Genomic DNA, 24466 nt, shown 5'->3' with positions numbered 1-24466 from the left:
TGTCATATCATACAATTGAAGCTTGTCTTTTCATTTTTCAAATGGTGATTGTATTGAACAGAAGTCCTTATTTGTCAATTTTATTAATTTTTTTCTTTAAGGTGTGTGCTTCAATTGCTTGTTTAAAAATCTTTCCCTATCCAAAGATCATTAGGATAGTCTTTTGTATTGTTTTAAAAAGTTTCCAAGTTTTACTTCTCCTGTTTTAGTTCCTGATCCCCCTGGGATTGGTTTTTATGTATGGTGTGAGGCAGGAATCCATTTTCATTTGTAGGATAACCCTTCTGATCTGCAATGCCAGATTTATCATAGATTGTGTTTTAAGTGTGGATTAGTTTCTGGGCTCTCTTTGTTCCATTGGTCTGTTTTTCATCCTTGTATTATTAAACACACAGTCTTAATTACTGAAATTTTATAATACATCTTGATTCTGGTGGAACACACTCACCTGTCTCAGGTGTACTTGGCTTCTGGCTCTTCTTTATATATTTTAGAATTAGATTATAAAATTCTACAAAACATCTTAGTGGGATTTTTATTGGGATTTCATTGAATCTATAAAATAGCTTGGAGAGAAATGAGATCTTTGAGATACTCAATATTCCTATCCATGGAAACATTATGTCATTCTGCTTATTTAGGTCTTATTTAATGTCTTTCATCCAAGTTTTATATCTTTTTCCAAAAGGTCTTGCACAACTTTTGTTAGACTTATTTCCTAGTACCTTATTTCATTGTTGCTATTGTAAGAATTTTTTAAAACTTCATTTCCTAACTTCTTTTTTTGCTGGTATGTAGAAATGCAGTTGATTCATATTGATCTTATACCTAGCAAACTTACTAAACTCTGTAACTCATGCTAATAATCTATAGATACTTGGAGTTTTCTATATAGAACATAAGGTCTGCAAATAATGACAGTCTGGTTTCTTATTTTTTGAATCTGTATTCTTTTCCTTATTCTTGCCTTAGCGCACAGGTTAGGATTCTAATACAGTGTTGAGTAGAAGTAAGGATGGTGTGTAATCTTATATTATTCCTGATTTTAAAGAGTATGTGTTAGTATTTCACAAATGAGAACAAGGTTTGCTTTTGTTAATTTGAAGATATCCTTTTTCATATTAAGGACATTTCTTTCTCTTTCTAGTTTGTAAAGGATTATCATTATTGTTATTTGCTTTTTGTCTTATGAATGCTCTTTTGAGTTTTATCAAATGCTTATGCTACATCAATTCAGATCACAACATGGTTTTTTCTCCTACTAATGATATAAATTTAATCAATATATGTTCTAGTGTTGATCTAACCTTTTACTTCTGGAATAAACTCAATTTGGTCATGAATTTTTTTCAATTGCTAGATTCAGTGTGCTAATATTTTGTTCAGGATTTTTTTCATTCACAATGGTGAATGAGATCAGTCTTCAATTTTCCTTTCCAATACTGTCCTTCACTGAGTTTTTATTCCAAGCTTGCAATAGCACATAAAATCAGGCTGGGAAGTGTTCCTCTTTTTTTCTGTCCTCTAAAGATTTGTATAAGGTTGAATCAATGGGTTTTTAAAGATGCCAGAGGCAGCCAATTTGGAAGACAGACCAGTCCTTGGGGTCAGAAACATGTTTGAGCTTTCATCTTTACCACTTAGTAGCTGAGAGCTCTTCGGCTGGTAACTTAAATCTCTGGGACTTGGTTTCCTCATCAGTCAAGTGGAAGTAGTAATACACATTCTCCCTACCTTAAGGGTTGTTGCACTATCATGAGCATTACATGGGATACTTTATGTAAAAATGCAGTATAAATCCTATAAGTAAGATAACCTCTGCCAAAGCTGGCCTTAGGGAAAACACTGTCCTGTGGATTATTTCCAAAACAGAGTCTTTCTCTGGTAGTGCAAATCAGATGAAGGAGCAGAAATGCTCTGAGACTTTCTCTCCTTATAAGGTTGGGGTCAGAAACATGACAGTGTACTTCCAGAGGAGATGGTGTTGGAAGTTTCCAAAGTCAAATTTGTAGCCTCTCCTGCAGAGCTTTGGAGAGGGCCCAGGTCACTGATTCATGGAATGTCACGGCTGCTCTCATAGATCATCCAATCAATGGGGAACGGCAGCCAAGAAGGTATTTAACTCATACCTAGGAATTTATGATCTCAATTTTAACAGCATGTTCATTTTTGCATGTGTATTTTAATTTACAAAAATAATACCTTCTCATGGTAATGGTACAAGAGAGATTTTAAATGGTATGAAAGAGATAAATGAAAAGTCAAAATTTTTCTTCTTCTCTAGTCACTTCATCCTGTTCTCCTTAGAGACAACTTTTTAAACTATCTCTTTTTACCATTTGGGGAGTCACTGCCACAATTCCAAATGATATGAATTTACATCTATTTCTTGATTTATAAGTTTTTAGACAGTATCTTTTGTCTACCCACCATAACAGTGATGAATTTTTCTTTCGTTCCTTTATTCTTCTTTACTTTGTTAGTCACATTTTATTTTTAGTTTCTCCTAGTTACTACTGTAATTATATTTAACAATGTTAATAATATTTAATATATAAAATCTTTAAAAAATATTGTGAACTTTATATCTCAACCTATCAATTTTAGCAATTCCCCTGAATTCTCACTATATGAGAGAGAAAACTGGTTCCTCAGCATTTCCCTTCCACTTTCTCGTATCTTCTGACCCCCGTGATCTGTACAGTTACATTTCAAAGTCTTGGTTTATAACATACATTCTGTTCTATAACCTTATATGCCCTTTGTGCTTTGCCTGTAGGTTGGTCCTAAAAACCAAAAGCCAACATCTAGAGTTTATAATATTGAGATTATATAAATATGTGTTCAGTGAAGACCACGTATGTGATTGCAAAACTAGAGAAGGAAATGAGATCCTAGGTTAAATTTGAGCTCTTGAAGGAGAAGAAAACTAAAAAATCATCAGGAAAAATAATTTCTAGGAGAGGGGAAGAGGGACAGCTTATTTCTAACTACTTACTTTTACTATTACTTTATGCATCTGTCTTGTAAATATAATTATCCAACTTTTAAATTATACCATTTCTTTCAGGGAATCCATTTTCTTTACAAATACACTTTTTAGAGCTTGCTGAATTTTTCTCATTTTCCTAGGTTCTAATTTAGACCTATTGTTTCTAGGCCTGCTGCACAGCTATCATTCTGGGGTTTCTTTTCATTCTCTGTGAGGTTGAGACTACTATTCCTTGCATACCATGTCACTGTCTTACACTCCTTTCTTGTTTTACTATGGTGCATACTTGAAAAACGCTTTCAGAGACAATCATTGTGTGATAAATATCTGATTCCTTCCATATACATTAATGTCCAGATTTTATTCTTACTTGTGATCGACAACTCAGTAAGATATAAAATTTTACATTTACAATAAATTTTCCTCAAAACTTAAAGATGATACTCCATGCTTTTATGGCATTGAATGTTGATGATAAGAAATCTGATGCCAATATGATTCTGGTTCATTTGTAGGAAGCTTATTTTTTTTTCTGGAAACTTTATATTTGGCATTTTAAGATGATGGCTTTAGGGGTGTGTGTGTGTGTGTGTGTGTGTGTGAGTGAGTGTGTGTGGTGTGTTTTTTTTTTTTTAAAGAACTTTATTTATTTATTTATTTATTTGAGAGAGAGAATGAGAGATAAAGAGCACGAGAGGGAAGAGGGTCAGAGGGAGAAGCAGACTCCCTGCTGAGCAGGGAGCCGGATGCGGGACTGAATCCTGGGACTCCAGGATCATGACCTGAGCCAAAGGCAGTCGCTTTAACCAACTGAGCCACCCAGGCGCCCCGTGTGTGTGGTGTTTTAATTCATCCTTTTCATGACTTAGTGATGTCTATAGACTGGTATCTTTCTTTTGCTCTGGAAAAATTTTAATAATTTTCTGTCTTGCATGCTTTCTGTTCTATTTTTCTTGAACATCTACTAAGTGAATAATAAACTTTCTGAATTGATTCTCCTAAGTCTTTACCTTTTAAATCTGTTTTTCCCTAAATCTCTGCATTTAAAAAAAAAGATTTATTTACTTGAGAGAGAGAGAGAGAGAGAAAGCAACAGGGGGAGGGGCAGAGGGAGAGGGAGAAAGAATTTCAAGCAGACTCTGTGCTGAGCATGGAGCCCAACATGGGGCTCGACCTCAGGACACTGAGATGACGACCTGAGCCGAAACCAAGAGTTGGATGCTTAACCAACTATACCACCCAGGTACCCCAATCTCTGCATTTTAATTTATACTATGAGAGATCAATGTTTTTCTTCTAGCCCTTCTATTGAATCTGTTATTTTGTCAATTAAATTTTTAAAATTCAAGAATATTTTCATGTTACCCAATATTTTTGGTGAGCATCCTGTTTTTTTTTCTCCTTCTCTCTTCTTCTGTATAAACTATATAAGTGCATAATCGATTACTTTTCTCTTAGATACTGATTAGGAAGTTTTGAAGGTCTCTTCTGTTGCCTGTATTGTCTGTTTCATTTTTTTTTAAGATTTTATTTATTTATTTGACAGAGAGAGAGCAAGAGCAGGAACACAAGCAGGGGGAGTGGGAGAGGGAGAAGAAGGCTTCCTGCGGAGCAGGGAGCCTGATGCGGGACTCCATCCCAGGACCCTGAGATCATGACCTGAGCTGAAGGCAGACACTTAACGACTGAGCCACCCAGGCGCCCCTATTGTCTGTTTCCTCTAGGATATTTTGTTTTTGTTTGTCTTATTCTTTCTTTCTTGGGCTGTTATTTTTTCTTCTGATTATCAGTTGAATGGTTAAAATAATTTTTAATTAGTTCTCACTCTGAGCCAGACACTGAGCAAGACAAACCTGGTCTCCATCCTCATGGGGCTTGCACTATAGGGGAAGTGAAAATTATCAAGTTATAAATGGATAAACAGGAATTTTAGTTTGTAGTTAAGTGTCATGAAGGAAATAAAGTGGGGTAATCTGAAAGTGAGTGATGAGTTGGGGACCCTGTAGAGTGAGTGGTCAGGAAGACCTCTTTTAGAATGGGACTGTTGACCTGACACCAGCAATGTGACAACAGTGGGGGTGATTGATGGGGGAAGGGTCAGATTATATAACACCTTTGGGTAGGCCCTGGTGTAAGGCTTTGGTTTAACTGCAGCAGGAAATTATTGGAACATTTTAAGAGGAAGGTGATCTGATTTATGTTTTTAATGATCAGCTCTAGCTGATGAGGGAAGAGTGAAGGGGGAGGGTAGGCAAGAATGCCATCAGGAAACCATGAGGAGACTTGCAGGGTCTAAGCAAGGAGGATGATTAGCAGGGTGATGGTCAAGAAGGGCCACCAGGAGCAAGTGTCATGAGGGCAGGACAGAAAGTGTTCCAAGGAGAGAGTGGCCCATTGTGATAACTGCTGCTGAAATGTCTCAGAAAGTTAGGATGGAGCAGTGAGCATCACACTTGGCAAGTGAAGATCATTGGTTACTTAACAGTAGGAGAGTGGCAAAGGGGAAACTCAGATGGAGTGTCTGCCAGGGTCTGGACCTCATAACTGCATAAGTTACTGTAGTAGTGGACTTATCACTTTCTACTGGTAGCTTGGAATTAAAAATTCCTTTAATATTTGTTCCTAACCCAAAACACTTTTTACAACTGTCCATATTTCTTCCAAAGCCCTCCCCTTTTCTGAACATTTCCCTTTTATTCTTACGATTAGATCAGAAATCACCTCCAGTGAGGAACAAATATTTTTCAAAATCTCTATTTACCTCCATGTAGTTCCTGATTATTTATAGCCACAAAGGCTCTTAAAATTCACTTTGTTAAATGGGGTATGTGTGGGCCCCGGGGCCTCTTTTAGACTGCTGCTGCTGAAGCCAGGGAAAAGTGAGGCTAGAGCAGGTGGTAGGGAATTAACAGGAAATGGATGAAGTTATCGAAGCTATGATATGCTTTTGGGTGCACTCAATATTTAAAATCCAGAAATTAAACCATGAATCCATAAACTTTCCTTTAAAACCTAAAAACAAAAAGCATGGGTTTATTTCCAAAGTATCTAACATACCCATTTTCTTTTCTCAAATTCCAAACTCGTTGAAGGTAGTGATCAGATCCAACTGGTGGAGGGGTGTGTAAGAACTATCAAAGTGACTAATATGTGCCTGCAATTCTAAAGGTATGATTTCAGTTAATCCCATCAACAGTCCTAGGTGATAGATTATTTAAATTGCTGTTTTACAAATGAGGCAATTGAGACTTAGACAGTGACTAGCCATGGTCACACAGCTAATGACAAACATATGTGGTAGTCAAACCCACTTCTAATTCCGAAGCCCATGTTCATCCATTCCTTTTTCTTTTTTTTTTCTAATTTAGCTTTTATTTTTATTAAAGATATAGATGCATAAGGATACAAATATAGAACTAATTCTACATGGGTGATTATAAGATACAGCAGTTCTCTGTCCCACTCTCCAGAAGCATCCACTTTCAATGCCCACCTGATTCTTTTGACATTCATTTCTAAATTTGTAAGTAACCTATTTCTTTGTTATTTAAAAAAATTGGAAATTAAGTATTTACCTCACACATGGAATACAAGGACTTTATTCTCTATTACCCACCTATTTCCTAGCACACAATTCACCCTCTCCATTCTTCCAATATAATTAAATTATAATTTTGGTTAGCTCATTATTCAGAGTTTATTATGACAATGGATGCTGAATCATGCAATATACAATTATTTCTTTCTGTTATATCTTTTTGTTTTCCTGAGAGTTAATAATTGCCATCTTGTTTTATTTGCTTAGTTTTCTTTTTCTTTTATTTTTTTAAAAGGGCTTTTTTAGAAAAAGATTTTATTTATTTACTTGAGAGAGGGAGAGAGAGAGAGAGAGAGAGAGAGAGAGAACACAGAAGGAGAGGGACAAGCAGACCCCCACTGAGTAGGGAGCCCAATGTGGGGCTCAATCCCAGGACCCTGGGAACATGACCTGAGCCAAAGGCAGACGCTTAACCAATTGAGCCACCCAGGTACCCCCATTTGCTTAGTTTTCTATATACTTGTCACTAATTTGATGTCAACTCTTCTGATATATTCAATTTCAGCTTCTCAAAGGAATCTCTTCTGGATCTTCTGATTACCTCCAAACTGGACTGGTTGTTCTGTATACCAGTATATATCTGAGTTCATCTATTATCTTGATTAATTCTTTCACCTCTTTCCTTGCAAGTCTGAAAAAGTCTTTATTTTACCATCTCATTTAGTTGATGGCTGAGTATAAAGCTCTAGGTTTCAAAACATTTTACTTCAGAAATTTGGAGGCTTTGCTTCATTATTTTCTGGCTTGTTACATGACACCTGTGGGTTTTTTTTTTTCTTCTCCTTTAAACTTTGTAGGGTCTATTCTCTGTTCCTAGTGTTCTGAAATATCACAATGATGTGTTTTGTTGTGGATCTATTTTGCTTCCTCCTTGGAGACTTGGTGGGTCCCTTTTAATCTAGAAACTCCATCTTTCAGTTCTGGGAGATTGATCACTGGGAGAAAGATCACTTTGCTGGTGACTTCTCTGTTTCCTTTTTTTTTTTTTTTTTTAAATCCTGGAGAGTTTTCTAATTTTTTTCCTCTCTACTTCTTTCTCTTTTGCTCTTCTTTCTGGGAATTTTTCTCATCCTAATTTCTATTTTAAGCTATCTTATTTTAATTTCCAAGAATTATTTGAATGTTCTTTCATACTTTTTTTTTTTTAAACAAACCAGAATACTGTTTTCTACACTCTCTCTAAGATATTAATGATGATTTGGGGAGATGTTTTCTCTTCTTACTTGCTTTTCTTAGTTTGTTTTGGTCTCTGGCTTTTCAGATCAACATATTTTATTGCCTCTAAGACCCTTCATGCTCATGCATTTTTGACATTATGAGAAGGTGTCCTTGAAATTATTTGGTACAGTTGTATTATGATTGCCTCCTGGCTATTATTTTTACAATACCATCAATTTGTAACTCTATCTGGACTTTAGAAATGTGCATTCAGAGATGTCAAACATTTGCATTTTAGAATCAATGGAACAGGATAAATATTTTCTTCAAACATTTGGGGATCCTTGCCACTCTGCTCATAGTTTAAGAGTGTGCACCAAAAATCTGTTTGAAGTGCTCTCTCTAGGATGGTGATGGTGGTGGTGGTGGGCCCAAGGCTTTACTGACAGTGGGTCTTATTGTAAGGTGATTTGGCTTGGCTATTTCATTAGGAAACTCTCTGATGATTATTTTCTTTTGGGCTGATTGGATTCTCAAGAGAAGAATTTTGAATCTTCTGCACTGAGATTGTAAGCCTGGCTGCCAGTCTTCCCAGAGTCAAAAAGAGAAGGAAGGGGATACCTGAGTGGCTTAGTCTGTTGGACGTCACACTCCTGGTTTCAGTTCAGGTCATGATCTCAGGGTCATGAGATCGAGCCCCACATTGGGCTCTGGGCTCAGTGTAGAGTCTGCTTGGGTTCTCTCTCCCTCCCTCCCTCTGCCCCTTCCCTCACTCAAGCATGCATGCACGTGCTCTCTCTCTTTAAAACAAATAAATAAAATCTTAAGGAAAAAAAAAAAGGAAAGAAAGAAGGCTAGGGTCCCAGGTATTAAATGTGTACATTTTTGTTTAGTTGTTTTCTTCCATAGTTTCCCTGCCCTCACTTCTGCCTCATGCTCTTTAGTCCAGAGATGTTCAGTTATACCTCACTAGTGAGAAAAGACCTATAGGTCTTTTCCCTTTGTGGAGTTGGGAAGAAAAGCTGGTGGGGTCTAAATGCTTTTCAAACAAACTCTCAACCAAACCTTCAGTTGTTAGTCCTGTCTTTTTCTCTGCTTTTAAAGAAAACTGGTTCTGCCAACTCCTGAGCCCTTTGAAGGTATATGATGAATCAGGCTGCCCCTTCGCTTTCCTTACTGTTGGCTCAGGTTAGCTAAACCACCACCCCCCCATCCCCTATTTTTTCTATCCTTTTGGTTCTATGCCTTAAAAATCCCCTTATTGTTACTTTTTTTGGTTTAGGGAGGAAATGGAGGTAAACATTAACGTTCAATCTGCCATCTTTAACTGAAAGTCCTCATTTATTTTTTAACTCTTCTTATGAGATGTAAGTTCAATTCAGAACATTTGGAAAACAATGAAAAGAACAAAGGGAGAGACATAACCCATAATCTCATCAGCAGAGATTACCACAGTTAACATCTTTGCACATAAGTCTAAATATTTCACTGAGGGTTGCTAGAGGGGAGGGGGTGGAGGGATGGGGTAACTGAGTGATGGACATTGGGGAGGGTATGTGTTGTAATGAGCACTGTGTATTATATAAGACTAACAAACCACAGACCTTTACTTCTGAAACAAATAATACATTATATGTTAATTAATTAAATTAAAATAAAAAAATAAATATTTGTGACAAATTCTTAATTCTGGAAATGATGAGTAAACTAGCATTTTGGAATGAGTAAACTAGCATTCAGACATTAAGGACTTTTGACACATACTGCCAGTTTGACCCATAGAAGAGTTATTCCTATGTACAATTCAACCATCAGCATAGAACACCTATTTTTTAAAAAATATTGTCATCAAAATGATTAGTATTCTTTTTATGTTTTTGCCAACCCTGTAGACAAAAAAAGGGGGTCTTTTTAAAATTTGCCTTTCTTAAATCCTAGTGACTTTAGGTCTTGTAATATATATAGTCTTATAAAATCTGATATAAATTGTCAATTTGTATTTCTTTTTTTATGAATTACATTTTTCATTTCCTTTGCCTATTACCAATTTGTGTTTTTATCTTATTGATTCACAGGAACTATCAAGGCTATTGATTCAGTACTCAAATAATTTTCCATTTGTCTTTCAATTTTCTAAAGGTCTTTCTCATTTTGTGCTGTCAAGCAATTGATGCTTCCTTTTATACCTACGTTTTTGTTATTCTGTGCTTACCTACATGGTCTTCTAGTTCTTATATGGTTCTATAAGGCATGAAATAAGGCTCCAACTTTAGTTTCTTCTTATATTATTTACCAATTTTCTCAGCAATATTTATTTAAAATATATTGTCACATTGATTTGCAAAGCTGGAAGCATCACAATTCCAGACTTCAAGTTATATTACAAAGCTGTAGTGATCAAAACACTATGGTACTGGCACAAAAATAGACACATAGATCAGTGAAACAGAATAGAAAGCCCAGATATGAACCCAAAACTATATGGTCAATTAATCTTTGACAAAACAGGAAAGAATATCCAATGGGAAAAGGACAATCTCTTCAACAAATGGTGTTGGGAAAACTGGACAGCAAAATGCAATAGAATAAAACTGAACCACTTTCTTACATTGTACACAAAAAATGAATTCAAAATGGATTAAAGACCTAAATGTGAAACCTGAAATCATCAAAATCCTAGAGGAGAACACAAGCACATGGGCAGTACCTCTTTGATGCTGATCGCAGCAACTTCTATCTTAAGATATGTCTCCTTAGACAAGGGAAACAAAACCAAAAATGAACTATTGGGACTTCATCAAAGTAAAAGCTTCTGTATAGTTAAGGAAACAATCAACAAAAATAAAAGGCAACCTATGGAATGGGAGAAGATAATTGCAAATGACATATCTGATAAAGGGTTAGTATCAAAATATATAAAGAACTTACAAAACTCAACATCCAAAAAAATGATTAATTCAATTAAAAACTGGACAGAAGACATGAATAGACATTTTCCAAAGAAGACATACAGACGGCCGATAGCCACATGAAAAGATGCTCAACATCACTGATGACCAGGGTAATACAAGTCAAAAGTACAATGAGATATCACCTAACACCTGTCAGAATGGCTAAAATCAACAACACAAGAAACAATAGGTGTTGGTATGGATGTGGAGAAAGGAGAATCCTCTTGCACTGTTGGTGGGAATGCAAACTGATGCAGCCACTGTGGAAAACAATATGGAGGTTCTTCAAAAAGTTAGAAATAGAACTACCCTATGGTTAAGCAATTGCACTACTAGGCATTTACTCAAAGTATACAAAAATACTAATTCAAAGGGATACATGCACCCCAATGTTTATAGCAGCATTTTCTACAATAGCCAAATCATGGAAACAGCCAAAAGTGTCCCTTGATTGATGAATGGATAAAGAAGATGTGATACACACACGCACACACACACACACACACACACACACACACACACACACAATGGAATATTACTCAGCCATAAAAAAGAATAAAATCTTGCCATTTGCAGTGATGTGGATGGACCTGGAGAGTATTATGCTAAGTGAAATAAGTCAGAAAGAGACAAATACCAAATGATTTCACTCACATATGGAATTTAAGAAACACAACAAATGAGCAAAGAAAAAAAGAGAGGAGAGGCAAACCAAGAAACAGTCTCTTTACTCTAGAGAACAAACTGGTGGTTACCAGAGGGGCCGTAGGTGGGGGGAATGGGTGAAATAGGTGATGGGGATTAAGGAGTGCACTTGTCATGATAAGCACTGGGTGATGTATGGAAATGTTGAATCACAATATTGTACACATGAAAATAATATTGCACTGTATGTTAACTCACTGGAATTTAAATAAAAACTGAAAAAATATATATTGTCACATTGATTTGAAATGTCACTTCTCTTTGGATCTGTTTTAGAACAAAGAACACAAACCATCCAGTACTCCATCCTCCCCCTTCAGAATAGGTGAGTTCCTTTTTCTTCCTGAGTCTCTATTTCTTCATCAGCCAGCGATGTCAGGTAACTGCATTATTCTTGATGTTGCTGTTTTGTGGCCAGATATGCTTTTATTCATTAACTTCACAAACCTATATGGGCCTGCTACAGTGCCGGTGTTTGTGCTAGGCACTGAGAATACAAGAGAAAATTAAGCAAGCCCCCTGTGGTAGTCACTGCAGTAAGCCAAAGACAGAGTTATCTAGGAGTAATTCTGCTGTCTTAGGACAGCTCATTGCTATGCAGGAAAATGCGGGATTACAGAGTCTGGAGGACATTGAGCAAAATGGTAACGGTAGTTGTTTCTGGGGGTGTGATCATAGTTGAATGTTGATTTCTTCTTTTTTCTTTTCTGTTTTGCTTGTAGTTTCTACAAGCATCCACATGATTTTTGTGAAATCATTACTGTTTTTGTTAAACGAACTTCAGTTTCAGAGTTGGCTTCCTCCTAATCCTTGGTTCATAATGCTCTCTTGGGTCCCACATTCCCTTTATGAAAAGAAAACAAGGAGAAGGGATCTACAGAGGTTAGTGCAGACCCAAGGGAGGGACGCTTTCCAGAGAACGTGACGGGGGGGTGTTCCTGGGGTAGACACATGGGGGCGGTGAGGGTCCCAGGTGCAGCAGTCTGGAACAATGTGGCCTTTGGGGAATTGTGAGTAATTCAGCTTGTCAGGAGCTGAGGTCGTAAATGGGAGTGACCATGTGTTTTATCTGGTGTAGTAGAGAATAGTGGAAATGAATAATTTTAAGGCTGTGAGCATTTGCATGTCTAAGGATCTCATATATCCAATTAAGCCAGTCCTTTGGGGACATTTTCTCACAAATGGAGGATTAGAGAGTCGTCTTATTAAAAAGTGTAACTTTTAAATATATCTCTGGTATTATAGTAGTACCGGAGAAATAGACTCTAAGCTGAAGAATCCTTAGGTGAAATAAACAGTATAAATAAATGCATATTTACACGGATTATTAACAAAATGAAAACTTTTACAAAGACCACCTTTCTATCCAGCCAATTTCTCCGTCTCTACTGCATTCTTCCCAAGGGACCGCCAAAATGTCCTTGACTCTTCTGTCATCTCCGCGCCTCTCTACTTACTGATTTATTTTTCTGCTCTCTTTCCCAGAAGAATGACACCCTATTGTCTATTCCACTTTTCCACCTTTCCTTCTCTCCTGAATCCTCTCAGGCAGGCCTTCCACCCTACAGTGCCACTGAAACCATTGTTACCAAAGGTAACAAAGACCTGTGTCTTGCCAAGTCCCATGGTCCATTGCCATCCCTTTTTGCTGTGTCTTTCAGCAATATTTGGCAAGGTGGACCACTCCTTCCTTTTGGAAACATTTCTCTGAGCTTTCCTTCCATTCCATTCTTCTAGAGTTCCCGCCACTTTATCAGCTCCTCCTTCCCCGTATATCCCACTCTAGATTTTGGAATATTCTAAGACTCAGCTCTGGATCCCCCTCCCAGCCCCACTGTCGATGCTTACTCCTATTTTCTCCCTAATGATCTCATTTGCAACCTTGGCTTTCAGTACCATCTATATACTGAAGACTCCCAATAGTTTGATTTCTCTAGATGCCTAAGCCCACCTGCTAGCTTGACATGCTCACTTAGCTCTTTATTAAGCATCTCAGACTTATGTGGCCATAACAGAACTCTTGCTTTTCTACTTCCTCATGACAGTTTCTCCTGAGTCTTTTCTGTCTCAGTAAAAGGCACCACCATCTTACACACTCTCCAGGACCTTAAACACAGAAATCATTCCTGATGCATCTCTTTCTATTGCTCCTTATTATCCACCTGTCTTGGCAGATTTATTTTGAAAGTGTCTTCCAAATCTGACCACTTCTCCCCGATGGCACAGCTCACATCCTCCTCTAAGCCACTGTCTTGTCTCAGCTGGGTTATTCTAACAGTCTCTGCCCAGCCCCACTGCTCCTCTTCCTACCGCTTTCCAGTCATTTCTCTGCAAAGTGGACACAGTGATCATTGCGAGCAGCATACACCTACTAATGCATTGGGCGTCAATGACAATGAATCCAAACCCCTTCCAAAGCCTACAAGACTCATGCTCAGCCCCCATCTACCTCACGGTGGATGTTTTGTATATTTCCCACCTTCATTTTCTGCCTCTCAAACACACTAAACTTGTTCCTGCCCTTGGGCATTGGAGCTTGCTCTTCCCTCTGCCTAAAATGCTTTTTCCCCAAGATCTTCATATGACAGGTCTCTGCTTAATGGCTACCTCCTTGAAAAAGCCTCCCTGGAGTCACCTAGACCCTCTCTAATGCAAAGTGTTTTACCAAATTCTCAGAGTAGAACTTATTCCTATCTGATATTTCCTTTTCTCTTATTCTTGGCTTTCCTAAACAGAATGAAAGCTCTGAGAGCAAGAACCTTGTAGGACGTGTTTACAGCTGTATCTTTGACACCTAGGACAGTGCCTGGCACTCCATAAGTGTTTGTTGAATGGGAATGTGATATCTTGTTACCCCTTCATTATAGTCCTGTGACAGAGATATTGTTGTCCTCTGTTTGTAGGTGGGGAAATGACATCAAAGAGGCTAATGAGTTTGTCTGAGGTCTGATAGCTATTTTTTTTTTTTTTTATTGAGAGAGAGAGAATGATAGCATGAGAGGGAGGAGGGTCAGAGGGAGAAGCAGACTCCCTGCTGAGCAGGGAGCCTGACGCGGGACTCGATCCTGGGACTCCAGGATCATGACCCAAGCTGAAGGCAGTCGCTTAACCAACTGAGCCACCCAGGCGCCCCAGGCTGATAGCTATTAAGAATATAAGTGTTGGGATCCGATTCCAGAGGCTTTGATTTTAAAACCAGTGATACTGCCTGAAAAATCATCCTTCTGGAATCCAAAACTTATTTTATAAAAATGGGGAGGGATTCCTAAAATGTCTATAAGCAGATGAGTTAATTTTTATACCTGGGGAAGCAAACACAAGGGAAACTAAGTTTAATAAAAGTATGAAAAACTATTTTTATCTGCAGAGCTAATAGGATTGAAACAAAATTACTTTTTTAAAAAAAACCCTGTAATTAACACATAGTGTTATTTCTGTTAGAACCTGTAGCTTGGACACAGATCCTAATATTGAGTGCACAGAACTCTAGGAAGGGAGACTGACAGGTTGTGTTACATTCAGCCTTGGCTTGTCCCACAAAGGTCCCAACCTCTCTGGGTGTCACTCCATAAATTTTGCTCAAAAATATGTACATGAATGATTTTGCACATCCAGAGCCTTCAAAGGGTTTCAGAGTAAGATAGTTATGTATTTGTACCTGTAAATAATCGAGTGTGCCTCTTTTCCTCACCCCCGCAAGACCTAAGTTCTGGAGACAGCCCATTCTAAGTATGTCCGAAGATCCTTGAACTTTCGTGGCCCATACAGAGTCACCGAGGTTCTGCAGTGGGTCTTGCTGGCAGTCAAGGGGTGCCCTCTGATCTCTTGGCTCCTCATAGAATGGGGACAGAGAAAAGGCTATTTGTCCAAGGAGGTAGGATCTCCAGGAGGAGAAGTCCGCACTACACCCCCCCACTTCCTCACCACACTCTGAAAGTGTCCCCTTGACCTTTGGCTCTGCTTAGAGAATGGCGGGTGGGGTGGAGGTAGGGAGGAAGGAATATTTCAGCTGAGAAGTCCAAAGGCAAAAACTCTTTTGTTTCTCTACTTTGATTCTCCAGAAGGTCAATTCCTTTCAGAGTATCCCACCACCAACTGGAAAAAGATATTTTTCAGACAATTGGGGAAAAGTTAACATCAAATCTGTTATTAGATGCTGTTGATTTTGTTGGGTGGGGCAGTGGTGTTATGGCTACATTTCGAAAGTCTTATCTGTTAAAGATACATATTGAAATATTTATGAGGAAAACAACATGATGGCTGAGATTTGCTTCAAGCTGCAGAAGAAAGTATCTATGTATGTTTGTGAAGAGCAGGCATATAAAACAGGTAAGGTAGAACATTGACGGTGGTTGAAATTGGCTACGGGAGGATTCTTCATATTTGTCTCTCTAGGTCTGTATAGGCTTTTAAAAAACCATTATTATTATCCAAGATTATCCTGTCAGGTTTATAAGCTACCTTTTTTAGTTAACTTAAAGAGCTTAGTGCTGCAGAGGGTCATTTAAGGAGTTTATATAGAAAGAATGTCAACCAAGATCCTAAAGAATGTATACTCTTTTGCTCAGTACTTACAACTAAGTGCTTTAAAATAATCTATTTTAATGACAATGAATTTTCTATGTAAGTAGCTGTGGCGGTTAATTATGTGTCAACTCGGCCAGACTATTTAGTTGTTTGGTCATACACCAGTCTAGATGTTGTTGTGAAGGTATTTTTTTGATGGGATTAAGATTTTAGTCGCTAGACTTTGAGTAAAGCAGATTATCCTCCCTGATGTGAGTGGGCCTTACCCAATCAGTTGAAGGCCTGAAGAAAAAAGACTGAGGTCTCCTGAGGAAGAGGGAATTCAGCCTCCAGATGGCTGCAGCATCAACTCCTCCTTGGGTCTCCAGCCTGCCCACCTGCCCTGCAGATTTCGGACTTGTCAGCCTCCACAATCGTGTGAGCCAATTCCTTAAAAAAAAACCCAACCAACCAAACAAACAGAAAACCTTTTTCCCTCTCTCTATACACATCTTATTGATTCTTTTTCTCGGGAGAACCCTGACTAATTAATAGACTATGCTGCTTGAGTTGTCTGGTCAAGTTTCAACCCTTTGGTGCAAATCTTTCTAAAGGATAGCACCCTTTTTGGTCAAAATAAATAGATCCCACTGACCCTAACTGAAACATTCTTGGATGATTCAGGGCCACAATGGTGGTCCGGACTATGGATGAGACCTGTGGGGACAGGGGAGGCATAAACTTAGGGGGTGCTAAGTGCTTCCCATGTAGCTGGCACTCAGTGAATGTGTCATGGTGGTCTTACCTGAGGGAGGCCTCACTTTGGGACCGTTTTTCCTTCTGTGAAGAAGATGGCAACTGCTTCAAGGTATAAGCAGGATGGAAAATCAGGCTGTCCTTGTTGTAGGAAGAATCATTGACAGGGCGTCCCCTGCAAGGCCAGGGTAGGTAGGCCACATCATGTTATGACCTTTGAATGGTCTTAAAAGCTGCCTCACCTCTGGAGTGGGGTCTTCAGGCAGGAAAAAGAAAAGAGGCTCCCAGGTCTGTAAGCTGGACCTGGTTTTTCTTCAGCCTTGGGAGCTGCAGGTTACCTGGGAGGGGGAGTTTAAATTAATGTGGGGTTTCTAGCCCTCAGCACTACTGACATTTTGGGCCCAGTAACCCTTTGTTGTGGGGCTCGCGCCAGCATTGTAGGATTTTAGCAGCATCCTTGGCCTCTACCCACTAGATGTTAGAAGCACCCCCTTCCTACCTGTGACGATCAGAATGTCTCCAACTGTTGACAAATGTCCTTTAGGGAGCAAAATTCCCTGTGGCTGGGGATGACCGTGTTAATGGGAGAGGCCCACTTCCAAGATCTGCTTCCTTCTGAGCTCAGGCGGGATTCCTGTTTCCTGAAGAACTGAAGCACCCCTCCTAAAGGTTTGGTCTCCGGACCCAAGGTAGGGAAGCAGAGGCACCAGGCTTCACATTAGCATTTTGACTAGACTTGCAGAAACAAGTGCTGCCCGGGTGGGCCATGGGGTTCCTCGGTCACTGTCACACAGTCCTGGATTCCCTGGGCTCTTGGACACAGTTCAGAAGCCCGACCACCATAGCGCCGCAGGCCAGAAGTCTGGAATTCCCTCCTTTGCCTGGGGTGGCCAGGAGGCCGTCTGCTCAGGCCCTCCCGTCCCCAGGGAACCCATGACTCCCCACCACTGTGGATACCCCTCTCTGTGTCTGTCACCCTGGGGTGGTACCCACCTCTGAGCTTTAGACCCCACCTGCTAAGGTGAATTGCAGACAGGGCACCGAGGCAGCTGAGCTGGGCTGGACTCTCACAACCCTACTCGTGGCACATTTTTGCACGAGAGTGCTGCTGGTTGCATAGTGCAGAAAGTGTTGGAGGGACGGAGCTTGTGACATTACCTGTCTTCCATTCCTGTCTTCTCCCTTCCCACACGCTTGCTCTCCTGATGTGATTTTCCATGCCAACTTTCCCCCTGTGTGTCTGATCATGATGGGGCCAGGGGTTGCCCAACAGTCACATGGCCTCAGGGGTGCTGGACCAGGCTGTGAAGGACTGATGAAGCATTGTAGATAAGGCACAGTAAATGCAAGGGTTTGGATCTCATTACCCCATGAAGCTGGGAAACAAGATCAGAAGAAACTGGCCCACCCTGCGGGTGTCAGGTAACGTGGTGGTTTTGGAGCATTTCCACACATTCTTTGGCATTTCTCCATTGAAAGGTGGGCTCTAATTCCCCACTCTTTGAATATGGGCCGGCTCAGGTGACTCACTGCAGAGAGAGAGAATGTGGCAGAAATGGCACTGGATGACTTCGGAAAGCTGCTTTCAAAGGCTATACAGTCTCTGCCTCGCTCTCTGTCTCTGTCTCTCTGTCTCTCTGTCTCTGTCTTTCTGTGTCTGGCTCTCTGTCTCTGGCTTTCCATTTCTGGCTTTCTGTCTCTGGTTCTCTGTCTCTGTCTCTCCGTCTCTGGTTCTCTGTCTTTTTTTTTTTTTTTGCCTCTGGCTCTCTGTCTCTGGCTCTCTCTTTCTGGGGATGCTTGCTCCCGTTTCTAGGCAGCACGGAAGGCACCACGTGGGTGCTCCAGTCATGGCCCTGGCCAAGGCCCCGGCAGACAACCAGCAACACCTGACAGGTGAGGCCCCAGCTTCCAGGTGTTTTCAGCCAGCAGCCTTCCAGCCTCGCTAGCTGATGTCTAATGGACTGGAGAGGAGCTGTCCTTGCCGAGACCTGTCCAGATGTCGGATTTGGGAGCAACATAAATGCCTTTATTGTTTTAAGCCACTACATTTTGGGTAGTTTGTTATGCAGCCGTAGATAAGTGGAAGAGATGAAAACATTAGCAGGAGGAAAGCTACTGTTCACGAGCACTTATTGTGCATTCAGATCCACACTAAGCATTGTAAACGATCAGCTCATTTTATCCTCACGGCAACGCTGTAGCGTAAGGTGAGTACTATGCTTTTAACCCCACTTTAGAAATGAAGAAAATAAGACCCAGAGAGGTTGAGTAACTTGCCCAGGGTCGAGCGGCTCGTGAGAAGCAGAGTCAGGACTCAAAGCCGGAGCCCGTGATGCACACGATAGGTCATGACCCACTGGCAGTGTGGGCGGAGGGGCACGTGCCATCATGTCCCAGGCTGCTGGCTGAGGGCTGGAGGAGGGGTCCCGGTGTAACTCCTTCAAGCTGCCTGGTCGTGTCTGCTGCATCTTACACTTCAGCAGCTTGGCTTCCCTTGCTGGTCCCTGCCCTGGCCGGGCACCCCGGCTACTCTCTGCTCAGCCCCCTCATCCTTCCATCTGCCCAGCAGTGCTTCTTAATGTCCTCAATGCGCTTGATGCACCAGCAGCATCGAGCCTCCAGCGCCAACTCGCTGCAGGAGAATCTCTGCAGGTGGGACCAGGAGACCTGCCTTTCTCACAAGCTCCCCTTGGGATTCTCATGCAGAAGATATCTTGAGATCCTTGACTTTAGGGACATATGCAAAACACAAGGAATCTGTACATACACTGGAATACAATCCAGCCTGGAAAAGGAAGGGATCCTGACACAGGCTGCAGCATGGGTGAACCTTGAGGACATTATGCTCAGTGAAGTAAGCCAGCCACAAAAGGATAAATACAGGATGATTCCACTTAGATGAGGCTCCTAGGGTAGCCAAATTCATAGAGACAGAAAGCAGAATGGGGGTTGCCTGGGGCTGCATCGGGGAGAACGGGGACTTGTTTAATGGGTATAGCGTTTCAGTTTGGGAAGATGGATGGTGGTCATGGTTGCATTAACACTGAGAATGCATCTTATGCCAATGAACTGTGTACATTTTAAAATGGTAAAGTTTTATGTGTATTTTGTCACAGTAAAAACAAAAACAAAACGAAACAAAACAAAACAAAACAAAACAAAAAAAACTGCAAGGAAATCCAGAGGGGAGCCTGCACACCTCTTTGAGAAGTGATCACAGAGCCCCAATGACCTGCAGCCAATTTGCTGCACACCAATAAAGAACCAATTCTGCTCCCCTTCTTGCAATTGATAGAACTGACAGAATCTGCTAGAGTTCCATTTTCTGATGTGCTGGAGAATGTGCAAAGTCCCAGTGGAATTTCATGGGATAAATGCTTCCAAAGCACTGGGGGCATTTTCCTCCCTCTTGATTTGGACACCATTTGTCAACTCGTGCTTGACCTTACACGGCCTCCAAGACAAGGGAGAGTCGACCTTGATGCTACCTTGTCCCTTGGAATTTGTGTAGAGTAATTGCTGCAGGTATGAGTCAAGATGACAGTTCTCCTGTAACGCAGCATTTTTAAGTGAAAAGGCTTTGATGCAGAAGACTCTCCTCAGAGATGAGACCTGATTTCCCAGAGGGATTCTCTCTCGACAATGCCGCCAGATCGGATGCAAGCCCCCACGTGCTTCACTTCTACTCTGCTATGTGCTTTCTCGTGATTAATCCATAGCATCCTCCCCCTTGTGAACCAAGCTGTAAGTACAGTGGGATTAGGTCGCAGGGGTCGCCGGAACCCTGTTGGCAAATTGTCAGAGTTGCGGAGAAAGAGGCACGCGGAGCCTCCTCAATCGCTTGGCAGCCAGAGCTGCAGAGGGTGTGAAGGGGGAGCAGAGCTGGGAAGACAGGCTCTGTCTGTAAGGTGTTTGCAGACTGGCAGTGGGGAGAGAGGGGGTGTCCACACGAAAAGGGACAATGCAAAGGTACCATGGGAAAAGTTCTGTGAACCGATGGCGGGTGGAACCTTGGAGGAGTGGGCACGGGAGTTGGTGGGTGCTGAGGGAAGGGCCAGTGGAGAAGGGTGACTTGGATAGCCCTGAAGGGTGGGTGGGCTTCAGTCCAGTGGGGTGGACCGGAAGGAGGCACTCCAGGGGCTGCCAGTACACCAGCTTGACTGCTGCGCCAGGGGAGGCAAGAGAGGCCTCCCGGGCGGAGCGTTTGAGGGGTCCTCATTCCCAGCTGCCGCCCTGCAGTCACACCACTCTGACAGCAACGCCTCCTGAAATTTTGCATGCTCACTGCCTCTCTTGGTGCCGCCCAGCCCGGGCCCTGCTGGAGCCACAGGTCCACGGGGAGGAAGGAGTTGGCTCGCGTGCACGTGGTTGTGGGGTAGTGAGGACCAAAGCTGGCTCCACACACGTCCCACCGGAGGAGGCTGGCTCAGGGCTCAACTGGAGGCCACATCTCAGAGTCTTCTGTCAAAGGTCACTGGTTCCCAAGCTACAACAGTTAGTGACCTAAATGAAGTCAGCTTTTGATTTTTGCCCTTTGGTGATGGGGACTCTTGCTCTGCATTTCCCTTCTTTGGGAAGTTCTGGTCTTCTGTCTTGGGCACCATCCACTGACGCCAGGTATGGAATGGACAACTATGTCCTCTTCTTGAGGATACTGTTGCAACTGCTGTGATTCTGGGGTGCGGCGTGTGTGGAGGTGGGCCCTGGGCTGCAGAGGACCAGCGAACATTTATTTAGCACTGTTTGGGCATCTACCCTGTGTTCTTGCTCTGGATGTTGATGTCGAAGGCATTACCTACATGGTGACTGAGCCCTCTACACTTTCTGAAAAACCTAGTCATTCTCTGCCTTTCTGAACGGATAGGACAGTTGCAAGAGGGCATTATCTACACTGGAAACTGTTATCTACCTCATGGTGGCTTCTAGAGTGAGCTCTGCAGACCCCCTGCTCTGGGTAGTGGGGGAGCATCCATGACTAAGACCCCAGCTGGGGCACCAAGTCCTGTGCTGGGTTTGTGCCGAGGCCACACCTCCCATGGGCTGCTCCCCTCAATGACTGCGGGTGGTGGGGGCATGAAGACAGTCCCCACACCTTCCTTGGACCCCTTCCTCTTTCTATTTAGTTCCATCTTGGCCACTGCTTTTTGTAGGATCCAGACCAACACAACTTACTATTTTATTCTGCAGAAATGGAAAAGAACTTTATTTTTATTTAAAACAAATTTTTTTAAAAGATTTTATTTATTTATTTGACAGAGAGAGACACAGCGAGAGAGGGAACACAAGCAGGGGGAGTGGGAGAGGGAGAAGCAGGCTCCCCGCCGAGCAGGGAGCCCGATGCGGGGCTCGATCCCAGGACCCTGGGATCATGACCTGAGCCAAAGGCAGACGCTTAACAACTGAGCCACCCAGGTGCCCCTGCAAAGAACTTTAAAGGGACCACCCAGGGAGCTTTAGTGACAGAAGGCCTCCAACAACTGTTTAAAGGTGACTGAAGGATATGCATGGCTAGCCACAGGCCTCCTGCTACCCAACGCAAGATGACCCTTACGCTGGATGTGGGGACCCTTCTGGCTTATGTGATGCTTGGGGAACAGTGGGGCTGTTGGGCTCTTAGGCTGTGAAGAAGCTGAAGTTTCTCACTTCTACCAGGGTAGGTGGCAAGGGCCAGACTCATCCTTTTCCTGGCATTACCCCCCCTGGCCCTGCAGTGCACCATAGGGGACAGGCACTGAAGCCGGGGTGGGAACCCATGGGCACCAGTGTGGCTGAGTGGGAGGGCGCTTCACCCGGCTGGGTCATCAGTGACATAGGGGTCTATATACTCGTCCTTCTGACCTCAGAAGGCTGCTGTGACAAAACGCAGGAAAGCCCCTGGGAGATGGTGCAATGCTATACAAAAGCAAAACACAGCTGAGTCACAACTGCTTTTCGTGGTTTCTCTTCCTCAGCTCTGCTTTCTTTCTCCTTTCTTGGGAGTTTCCCACCTTGCAAATCTCAAGGTAAGACAAACTGGAAAACCTGCCCTGCATTTTCCTTATCAAAATGCGTGAATGAGCCGGTGGTGGAAGGCTGAGCCTGCATCTGGTCTACACCTGCTGACCCCTGAGTAGCTCTTGGCGAGGTTTCTGCTGGACATTTTTGCACTGCAGAGGTTAAGGGAGAACTTGGCGGATCTGGGAACTCCCACTGCAAAGGGTACATTGTATCGATGTTGAGTTTACAGGAGTGCAGTGAAGAGACACCGTGAATTACTAGATAAAATAGACTGTTTTGTGTCGCCTTGAATGAACACAAATGGGTTCTGCGTTTTAAAAAATGTGCCTGGGAGAATTGGGTCAATTATTTACCACAGACGGGGGGGGGAAGTCCTTTATGCTAATTTGATACTATTAAAATGCAGTCTGGGCGCTGAGGTTTGAATTCACTGCCGAAGATGTAGAGGTCCTATACCCTGGATACTACTTTCTCATCTCTTAACTTTGTTTTAGTAATGGAAAAGCACGATTGCTTAGGCTACAGCACTCCTAGGATTTATACCATGCCCTCCGCACCGGCACATTTAATACAGCAGCTTCTCCACCGGAGCACATTGCCGAGCAAGAAGGGGAGGCTGGGAGGGTGTTTTATATCCTTTGGCACAAGTTGAAGTTATAAAATCACTTTGCAGGAAGAGACTGGGGTGTGAGGAAATACTCTGTAAAAGAGAGAACTACCTTTTGGAGTCAGAAAAGGCAAGAGAACAGGAAATTGAAGGTGGAATTCTCCTCGGATGGGACGCTCTTGATCCCCTCCCCCGCCCACGGTTCCATCGGTCAGATACTCTTTCCATCAGTCACAGAATCTCTGCTCTTTTCCACTCCTCTCGTTTTTTCCACCTTCAGAAACCTTTGCTTCCTCCCATGGTGGTGTTTTAGTAAATCTACTGCCCTTAAACCAGGTCCTCGTCCTTAAGATTTGCCATTCATCATTTACTTAGAAATACATTTTGGGAGAAGGTGGCAGCGAAGCCAGAGTGCTCAGCTGATGCTTATCTGTGTGCTTTTCTGACCCTGAGCCCATGGTTCCACCCACCCCCGCCCCCCTCCCAGCTGACTCAGCATGTGGCCGAAGCATCTCAAACTCTGTTCTCATTGTGAGAGAAAATACAGAAGCAGGCGCTGTGGAGTGGGGTTCACCGTGGCCTCGGTGCCATTACCTGCATGGCTCCCCAGGACAGGTAGTGCGGCTTGCGCGCAAGGTACTGGTCCTCTCATCAGGGAAATGAAACTGCCCTGCTTCAGGCAGAAAGCCCAGAAGCTCCTCAAGGATGCTGTGGGGCACCTTTCCCGTGTCGTGGGTTCTCATAAAGGCTCACCCCATCCTAGCTGTGTGACATTGGGCAAGTTACTTGGACTCTCTAGGCTGTAAAATGGGAATGATAATAGATACCTTAGAACTCTGGCAGGGATTTAATGAGTGATTACATGTAAAACCACCTCACACTTACTAGTGTTGGATATTACTATTTTCATTATTGTTTCTAAAGGAAGAGAAGTGGCCTTCCAGGCTGAGAAGTCACAGGGGAGGTGGGCAGGGGAGTGGGTCAAGTGGGAGAGCCAGAACCACCTGCTCAGGCTCTTTAACAGAAAACACCTTTCATAAACCTAGTCTTCATGATTTGTTTTTTGGGTGTCATCTCTGTAGACACAGCAGACACACTTATCCCCATTTCACAGATAAAGAAACTGAGGCTCAGGTGGCCTAGAGCCTTGTTCAAGGTCATCCTCCAGTCAGTGGAAGAGGGGCGACTGATCTGAA

The 24466-nt window shown here is 42.2% G+C and overlaps 1 long non-coding RNA gene across 1 annotated transcript in view; it reads left to right on the top strand.

Moving 5' to 3' along the window:
• LOC141370086 (uncharacterized) overlaps nucleotides 1-24466 on the top strand; it is a 53962-nt gene that overhangs the window by 14308 nt on the left and 15188 nt on the right. Inside the window, exon 2 of the long non-coding RNA XR_012373805.1 lies at nucleotides 11681-11729. This is a non-coding gene — a long non-coding RNA (uncharacterized lncRNA). The remainder of the gene's footprint in view (nucleotides 1-11680; nucleotides 11730-24466) is intronic.

The sequence above is a fragment of the Callorhinus ursinus genome, unplaced genomic scaffold, assembly GCF_003265705.2.
Source record: "Callorhinus ursinus isolate GAN/ISIS: 27379988/994484 unplaced genomic scaffold, GSC_fseal_2.0 scaffold26, whole genome shotgun sequence".
In the NCBI taxonomy this organism is placed as follows: domain Eukaryota; kingdom Metazoa; phylum Chordata; class Mammalia; order Carnivora; family Otariidae; genus Callorhinus; species Callorhinus ursinus.
This window is presented reverse-complemented; position numbering and strand designations above follow the sequence as displayed.